Here is a 9,634-nt window from a genome sequence, read left to right on the forward strand (position 1 = left end):
TTGGACTTGGTTACACATGGGCTCAGCAACATGGACTTCCACTCATCAAGGACAACCTGGCTATGGTCAGTACTGGATGCCCAATCTACCAGCAGCAGAGACCAACACTGAGCTACTGATATGGCACCATTCCCTGTGGTGATCACCCAGCTATCTGGTGGCAGGTTAATTACATTGGAGCATTTCCATCATGGAAAGGGAAGCATTTTGTTTTTACTGAAACAGATACTTCAGCTCTCACCAAAACATAACAATTGGCATTACAAGCAGGAGGATCTAGACAATGGCCACAACCATGTGAGAGTACTTCTTCTCTTGTTTTTGGCTTGCTAATTTGCTTTGCTGACTTCTGACTAGGATATATTTGAACTGCCTTCTGGTGAATGTGTGATTTGAACTGTGCTGGTTTGTGTTGCATTTGCCAAATGCTATCAAATCTCTGCTATCAATTTAACTGACCTAAGTCAGAAGTTTCAATAATTTGTGTTTAAGGACAGGAATACAGGATTGGGGCTCTCCCTAAAAATATCTCTGGGTGTGTATCTTGGCCTGGACTAGAATAAGCAGGAATTGACATGAGACTCAGGGAAATAATTCTTATTCTGTGACTGTTAGCTGTATGTCTCAACCAGATGTTGACCCTGTTCTGTAGAGTGATCAGGAGAAATATGATATCCTATGTAATATGGAGACCCATCAGGTGATAACTTATGTCAGGAAGAGCAATAATCATATGGAATGCTGAGGTCCATAATTCTAAAAGCAAATGCCTTTCTAGGACCCTGAGAAATACCTTTGCTACTGCTGCTGCTGCTACTGCTGCTGCTTATGCCTCTGTTGTCAGTAAAGATCTTGATCCTCAGAATTATAAGCAAAGACATCCATAATACCTTATGACACAGCCACATGATTAATACAAACCAGACTTAAGATCAGAGTTCTCAAATCCAGTAAAGCAATAATCACCATGGGGGAGATACATAACCTTGACAATACTGGTTTGGCACTCTATGGAGGTAGAAACATTATATATAGGATTATATATTTATATATATATTTGTTCATATATATATGTTCATATATATATATATATATATATATATATATATATATGAACAGGGTAGAGAGAATCCTTCATATCCTATAACTGTGCATGTGTGCACACACACACACAGAATACCTTGATATAGGGGGAGAACTGAAAAATAATTAATGCAAAAAAAGATGAAAAAAGGAACTGGGGCAAGATGTTATATTGAAAGCAGCTGACACACAGCAGTCTCAAGGAGAGGATCAAAAGTTGCAAGTAGATGCTCACCTATGGAAGAGTCTTCTTGGAGAAAGCATTGTGAATCATTTGAGAAGTGATAGGAGGTACTGAAAGTGAAGGAGAAGGTGATAGGGTGGAACACTCAGGAAGATCAGAAGGTACCTGGGGGAGGCATCCACACATGGGAAAGAACAGGAGGAAGATGCTTCATTTGGAACAAGAAAAGAGCCTGAATAAGCAAATCAATCTTAAGCAAAAAGAACAAATCTGGAGGCATCACATTACCTGACTTCAAACTATACTACAAGGCTATGGTAACCAAAACAGTATGGTATTGGCATAAAAATAGAGATATAGACGAATGGAACAGAACAGAGAACCCAGATATAAAACCATCCATGTATAGTCAACTGATCTTCAACAAAGCAGACAACAATATACACTGGGGGAAAAAAGCCCTATTCAATAAATGATGCTGGGAAAATTGGATAGCCACATGCAGAAGAATAAACCAGGATCCATATCTCTCACCACTCACAAAAATTAATTCAAGATGGATAAAACATTGAAAAGTAAGGCATGAAACCATAGGAATGCTAGAAAAAAATGTTGGAAAATCTCTTCTAGATATTGGCCTAGGGAAAGAATTTATGAAGATCCCAATGGCAATAACAGCAACAACAAAAATAAATAATGGGACATGACTAAACTAAAAAACTTCTGCACAGCTAAGGAAATAACCAACAAAGCAAATAGATAACCACAGAATGGGAGAAAATATTTGTAAGTTATACATCTAATAAAAGGCTAATAACCAGAATCTGCAAAGAACTGAAGCAAATCAGCAAGGAGAAAAAAAATAACTCCATTAAAAAATGGGCAAAAGACAAGAACAGAAGCTTTTCAAAAGAAGATAGACAAATGGCCAATGAACATATGAAAAAATGGTCAACATCACCACTCGTAAGGAAAATGCAAATTAAAACCACAATGAGATATCACCTTACCCCAGTTAGAATGGCTTTCATTAAAAAGTCCAAAAACAATAGATGTTGTTGTGATTGCAGAGAGAAAGGAATGCTTATACACTGTTGGTGGGACTGCAAAGTAGTGCAACCTGTATGGAAAACAGTATGGAGACTCCTCAAAGAACTAACAGTGGACACACCATTTGATCCAGCAATCCCACTACTGGGTATTTACTCAAAGAAAAAAAACCTCATTTTATCAAAAAGACAACTGCATGTGAATGTTTATTGCAGCACAATTCACAATTGCAATGATGGAGGATCAAAACAAGTGCCCATCAATTCATGAATGGATTAGCAAAATGTGGTATATTTATACTGTAGAATATGCAGCCATTAAGAAGGATGAATTAAGGCCTTTTTCAACAATTTGGATGGAACTGGAGACCATTCTCCTAAGTGAAGAATCTAAAGAATGGAAAAACAAACACCACATGCACTAAATATTACATTGGAACTAACTGATGAGCACACATGTGAACAGAGGTAAATAAAACTCAGGGGAAATCAAGTTGAGGGAGGAGGATGAGGGGGTGTATAAAAGCCTACCTAACAGGTACAATGAGCACTATCTGGGTGATAGGCACACTTACCTCCCTGACTCAAGCATAACAAAATTAACACATGTAACCTAAAATATGTGAACACCTGTAATATTTTGAAATGAAAAAGAAACCCAGTGTTCCATGCTTGCCACACATACATTGAGACCCAAGCTGTAAGGAGGCTTCTCCTACCACCACATACCTCTGGACTGATCAGGGAGCTGCTTGGAGTCTGTGCAGTAGCATTGCACTGGAGAGCAGGCATGGCTGGGACCCAGGGTCTTCCATTCCCAGGTTACAGCAACTGATGCCATCCTGAGCACTCAGGTACAGAGTGCCTGATATACACAGGGATGAGGTTCCATACAGCTTCCTACACATTGACCCAGCTGAGCCAGGGAAGGAGAAGGGAGAGAAGATGCTCTTCCACGCTCTATGACTGGGAGCTGAGCACCCTTCCCTCCAGCAGGAGATTCAAGCAGAGCAGACACCACTGAAACCACCTGAGAAGCCCTATGGCAGCTTGCTCAGGAGCACCTGGGCAGTGAAAGAGCCCCAGCCATCCAGCAGCCTGGCCCCATGGCCCTGCCCCTTCCATTCCCATGCTGCCACCCAGCCCCACAGCCTCTCATACATTGGTCCCACGCTGCTGGTAAGCCCCATGGCCATAGCAAATTGCTATTCTGGGCCATGGCTCTGTCCTCATGGCCACCACCTGCCATCTGGCAAGAACCACCCTTATGGTCCAATATTTCCCCAGGGACCTACTAGCCATGACCCTCTATCACACCTGGACCCAGATGGAGTGAACACCCACAGTCCTGATACCCATGACCACTGCCTAGATAGACTCACCAAGCTGCCACTGCTGAGAGACCTGGGCAGAACAATCTCCAACAATGTCAACCTCAGTGGAGAGGGATTCACCCAGCCCCCTACACAAGCTTCCAACAGCATCCTGGGAGAAAATGCAACATTGAGCACAAAGATTATCCAGTACCAAGTTGGACTGTGACAATCAAAGGGAAATGAGACAACACAGAACAGCTCCATTACAAGTCCTCAGTGAATCCATGGCTCTCCTGCTGAGTGAATCTTCTCAAATAGGTCAAAAAAGCACCATCTAGTGACCTTTCCCTCTTCTTACTAAGTAGGAGAGTTCCCAGCAAAGAACAGATTCACCACGAACTTATGTGCCCTGAGCTGAGAGAAGAGGTTCCAGATGAAAAGAAACCAGCAAAGAACTCTGGCAACATGAAAATACAAGCTAGTTAAACACTCTTTTTTTTTAATTTCAGCTTATTATGGGGGGTACAAAAGTTCAGGTTATATACATTGCCCATGTCCTGCCCGTCCCCCCGAGTCAGAACTTCAAGCGTGTCCATTCCCCAGATAGTGTGCATTGCACTCATCATGTAGTTATACCCCATCCCCTCCCCCTGCTCCCCATCCCCCCGAGTCAGAACATTCAAGCGTGACTATTCCCCAGACAGTACACAACTCACTCATCATATAGGTATACACCCATCCCCTCTCCGCATCCCCCACGTCAGTCCGATACCCAGTTGGTGTTATTCCCAGATGTGCACTTAGGTGATGATCAGGGAAACCAATTTGTTGGTGAGTACATGTGGTGCTTATTTTTCCATTCTTGGGATACTTAACTTAGTAGAATGGGTTCCAACTCTCTCCAGGAGAGCAAAAGGGATTCTATATCATTGTTATCTCTAATAGCTGAGTAATACTCCATGGTATACATATACCACAATTTATTAATCCACTCATGAATTGATGGGCATTTGGGTTGTTTCTACATCTTTGCAATTGTGAATTGTGCTGCTATAAACATTTGGGTGCAGGTGTCTATTTTATAGAATGACTTTTGTTCTTTTGGGTAGATGCCCAATAATGGGATTGCTGGATCGAATGGTAGGTCTACTTGAATCTTTTTAAGGTATCTCCATAATGCTTTCCACAGGGGTTGCACTAGTTTGCAGTCTCACCAGCAGTGTATGAGTATTCCTGTCTCTCCACATCCATGCCAACATGTGTTGTTTTGGGACTTTTTGATAAAGGCCATTCTCACTGGAGTTAAGTGATATCTCATTGTGGTTTTCATTTGCATTTCCCTGATGATTACAGATGCTGAACATTTTTTCATATGTTAGTTAGCCATTCTTATATCTTCTTTTGAAAAATTTCTATTCATGTCCTTTGCCCACTTTTTGATAGGGTTGTTCGATTTTCTCTTACTGATTTTCCTGAGTTCTAAATAGATTCTTGTTGTCAGTCCTTTATCTGATGTGTAGTATGCGAAAATTTTTTCCCATTCTGTAGGTTGTCTGTTTATTCTTGTGACTGTTTCTTTGGCTGTGCAGAAGCTTTTTAATTTAATCAGGTCCCATTCATTTATTTTTGTTGTTGCTGTGATTGTCTTAGGGGTCTTCTTTATAAATTCTTTGCTTAGGCCAATGTCTGTAAGAGTCTTTCCTATGTCTATACTACCCAAAGTGATCTACAGATTCAGTGCAATCCCTATTAAATTACCAACATCATTTTTCAAAGATATAGAAAAAATAATTTTACACCTTGTATGGAACCAGAGAAGACCCCAGGTAGCAAAAGCAATTTTAAGCAATAAAAACAAAATGGGAGGTATTAATTTGCCAGACTTCAAACTATACTACAAGGCTGTGGTTCTTAAAACTGCTTGGTATTGGCACAAGTGCAGGGACACAGACCAGTGGAACAGAACAGAAAATCCAAATATAAAACCATCCTCATATAGCCACCTAATCTTTGACAAAGTAGACAAAAACATACTCTGGGGACAAGAATCCTTATTTAATAAATGGTGCTGGGAAAATTGGATAGCCACATGTAGAAGACTGAAACAGGACCCACAGCTTTCACCTCTCACAAAAATCAAATCACGGTGGATAACAGACTTAACCCATAGGTGTGAAACTATTAGTTCAACACTCTTGAAGGATCACAGTAGACCTACAGCAACTGACTCAAAACAAAAGGAAATTGTCAAAATGTCAGAAAAGAAGTTGAGAATTTAGATGGCAAATATGACAAATGGGATTGAAGAGAAAGTTGAATACCAACCCAAGGACGCCAAAGAAATATTTCAGGACATCAGTAAAAAAGATGAAAAAGTTGCTAAAGAGGTAGAGAAACATAAGAAAGTATATAATAGATCTTATAGAAATGAAAGTTTAATTTAGGGAATTTCAAAATGCATCAGAAGGTTTCAACAACAGGCTAGACCAAGCAGAAAAAGAATCTAAGAGCTTGAAGACAAGACTTTCAAAATAATCCAGTTGGTCAAAGATGTAGAAAAATGAATAAAGAAGAATGAACAATCACTCAGAGAAATATGGGACTATGTGAAGTGTGCCAATATAAGAATTATAGGTATCTTTGTGGGAGAAGAGAAAGAAAAAAGCATGGAAAATCTATTTGAGGAAATTATTGATGAAAACTTCCCTGGTATCACCAGAAATTCAGACATCCAGATACAAGACAGTGATTGAATACCATAATATTCCTAGTAAATAGAATATTTCCATGACAAACAGTCATCAACCTGGCCAAAGTCAAAATTAAAAAGAAAATTCTGCAAGCTGCAAAAGGAAAGCAACAATTAACCTACAAAGGAAAACCCTAGGCTAACAGCAGACTTCTCAGCATATAGACTGTACAAACCAGAAGGAATGGGGGCCCTATTTTTAGATTTCTTAAACATAATTGCTGCCAGTCAAGAATTTTGTATTGTGCAAACTGAGTTTTATAAATTATGAAGAAATAAAGATATTTACAATCAAGAAAACACTACAGGAACTTGTCATTACTAAACTTGCTCTACAGGAAATGTTCAAAAATGCCTATACATGGAACAGTGCAATACATACCCACCAGTGTAAAAATACCTGAAAGTTAAAGTTCACAGCTCTTATAAACCTATAGCAAAATAGGGAAAACAAAATGATATAACATTCAACATGATAAACAGAACAGTATCCCACACATCAATACTAACACTGAATGTGAACAATCTTAATGCCCCATTTAAAAGACATAGTCTGGCTGAATGAATAAAAAACTACAACCCAAGTATATTCTGTCTCCAAGAAACACATCTAACTCACAGACATGGAGTAAAGGGATGGGGAATATCCCACACAAAGGAAAACCAAAAAAGAGCAGGTGTATCCCTTCTCATATCAGATAAAATTGACTTTAAAGCAACAATGGTTAAAAAAAGACAAAGATGATCATTATATAATGGTAAAGGGGGCAATTAAACAAGAAGACATAATAATTCTAAATATATATACACCTAACATAGGAGCTCCCAGATTCATAAAGCAAATTCTACAAAATTTAAGCAAATAAATAAACAGCAACATTGTAATTGCTGGGGACTTCAATACCTAATTGACAGAACTGGACAGATCTGGACAGAAAGTAAATAGAAACACTGGACTTTAACAGGACTCTAGAAGACAGACTTAACAGACATTTACAGAACATTCTACCTCAAAAATACTGAATGAACATTCTTCTCATCAGCACATGGGATATTTTCCAAGACTGGTCTTATCTTAGGCCACAAAACAAGTCTCAGTAAATTAAAAAACCATCAAAATTATACTATTTTCTTCTCAGACTTCACTGGAATAAAACTAGAAATCAATGCCAAGAGAAATGCTCAAATCCACACAAAGTCATGGACATTAAACAACCTGCTGCTGAAGGATCTTTGGGTCAATTATGAAATTAAGAAGTAAACCAAAAGATTCTTTAAACTGACTACTGAACACTGACAGCTTTCAGGTTTTGCGCTAGCCCCACATCTGAGCAAAACAGTAGGAAAGCCCAGGTGCTCGCTTCCTTTGGGGGGCAGTAGTGACATTCAAACCATGCAAAGCCTTGACAGATACCTGTTAAATAAATATTAACATATTACCTTAATATGTGATCTTGTTTTCTTCTTTGATTTATGCAGGGAGTTAGTTAGCTACGCTCCCAGCAAAAAATCAGGTCCCTTTGACAGGGGTCGTTGCAAGGGATAGGAAATATTACAAAATAGAAAATAATAGAATATAGAAATAAAAGAAGACACAGAGACAAAAGTACAGTTTTTATAAAATATAGATTTTATAAAGTTGAGGGAGTCAGTAGACCTCCAGAATTCCCGTGAGCTGTGAGGCCATGAGTGAAGTCCTATATCAGTATTTATTGGTACAGGGATTGGTTACCAGGAGTAACAGAGTTACATAATAACAGGTAGTTCATTTTATGTTAAGAGTCTCCCAAAAAGCTTCTAGAGATCCCTTAATTAACTCTACATGAGCAAACAGTTACAAAATCTTTCTAAGACAAACTTCTGAGTCCTAAGATAAAATTATCACTTAGCAGAAAGGCTGAACAGAAATATAGTGGCTCTATATTTCTTTATCTAGTTTTTGTTGATTGAGACAGGTAGTTAGAAGTGAATCAGGAACTGGCCCTTAGGATAATTGCTTTTAGCTGCAGGTATCTGTCTCTGTTGGGCAGGCACACTTTGATCAGTTCTCACCCTGTGGCCTCATGCCAAGCTTTGTCGTACAGAAGCAGGCACAAGCTGACAGGTCTGAGAGACACAGCATCGCCATGGAAGGTGCTACTGACCTCAGGAGGTGAGATGCCCTCCGGGGGTGAGGCAGCTTTTGATATGTGAACTAACACATTCACATATCCCTTCAGGACAAAGCCCTACAAAACTCCTGAAATCATTTTTGTCTCTATATTATAGAGCAACAGATTTACCACTAGAGTTAATAATTGCCTTTATTTTTAATTGATATATTTTATATTTACCCACCATGAATTTATCTCCAAACCTTCCAGAGTATACTAAAATGAATCTCAATAATGTCAAGTACATAAGATGAACTATGATCTACTTTCTTTTGAGAAATCTCTCTTGAGGCCCTTATTTGTTTCTCCAATCTAGACCTATTTTCTCCAGGCTTGAATTAAAGAGCAGCTGATTCCTGGGACATTTCTTTGTTTCTCTCCACTCCTTTCCTTCATGTCTTCCCAATTCTTCTTCCCTCCATTCCAGACCCAGAAACAATGTCTTTGTTGACTCTGGGTTTTGGGGAGACTACCCACGTTTTTCTGGTTCCCTCCATTCTGGACCCCAGAGGGAATGTTTTTATAGGTCCCAGGTTTGGGAGGAATACCATGTTGGATTCAGTTGGTACATAAGGGTTTGTGAGGATGCTCACATTTTGGCACTTGGGAGGGTGCTTTCAAAGATAAATGCAGTTATAAAAACCTTAATTCTAAGAAAATGATTTCTGATCTACTGACATCAGAGACACTAGTGACTAACATGCTTAAAAAACTCTAATAAATTTTGTAAAGGTTTGAAATCTAACCTGAGATGATTTAAAGCTTTTCCAGCCACAATAAAATCTTAGGAGACCTCTAGCTTATCTGTAGGTTCAATTAAAACAAAGAGGCTATCAAACCTTCTAAAAACAACGAAGATAATTGTATAATTGGTGTCTCAAGTTTTATAAATGGAATCAAAAGTCTCTCATAGCCTCCCTTGAAGAGGGTGATTTAAAGTTAAAAGAGACTCCAAACTATGGCACACACAAAATATTTAAAGTGAACTCTTTCCTTCTTTCTTACCTCTCCTTTCATCTCTGCTTCTAAACAGTTGTCTTTCTTCTCAACTAGTTTTTAAAAAATTGCTCCAAATGTTGACCTTTGTTTTTTTCTTGTAT

Source organism: Lemur catta, chromosome X (genome assembly GCF_020740605.2).
Source record: "Lemur catta isolate mLemCat1 chromosome X, mLemCat1.pri, whole genome shotgun sequence".
NCBI lineage: Eukaryota > Metazoa > Chordata > Mammalia > Primates > Lemuridae > Lemur > Lemur catta.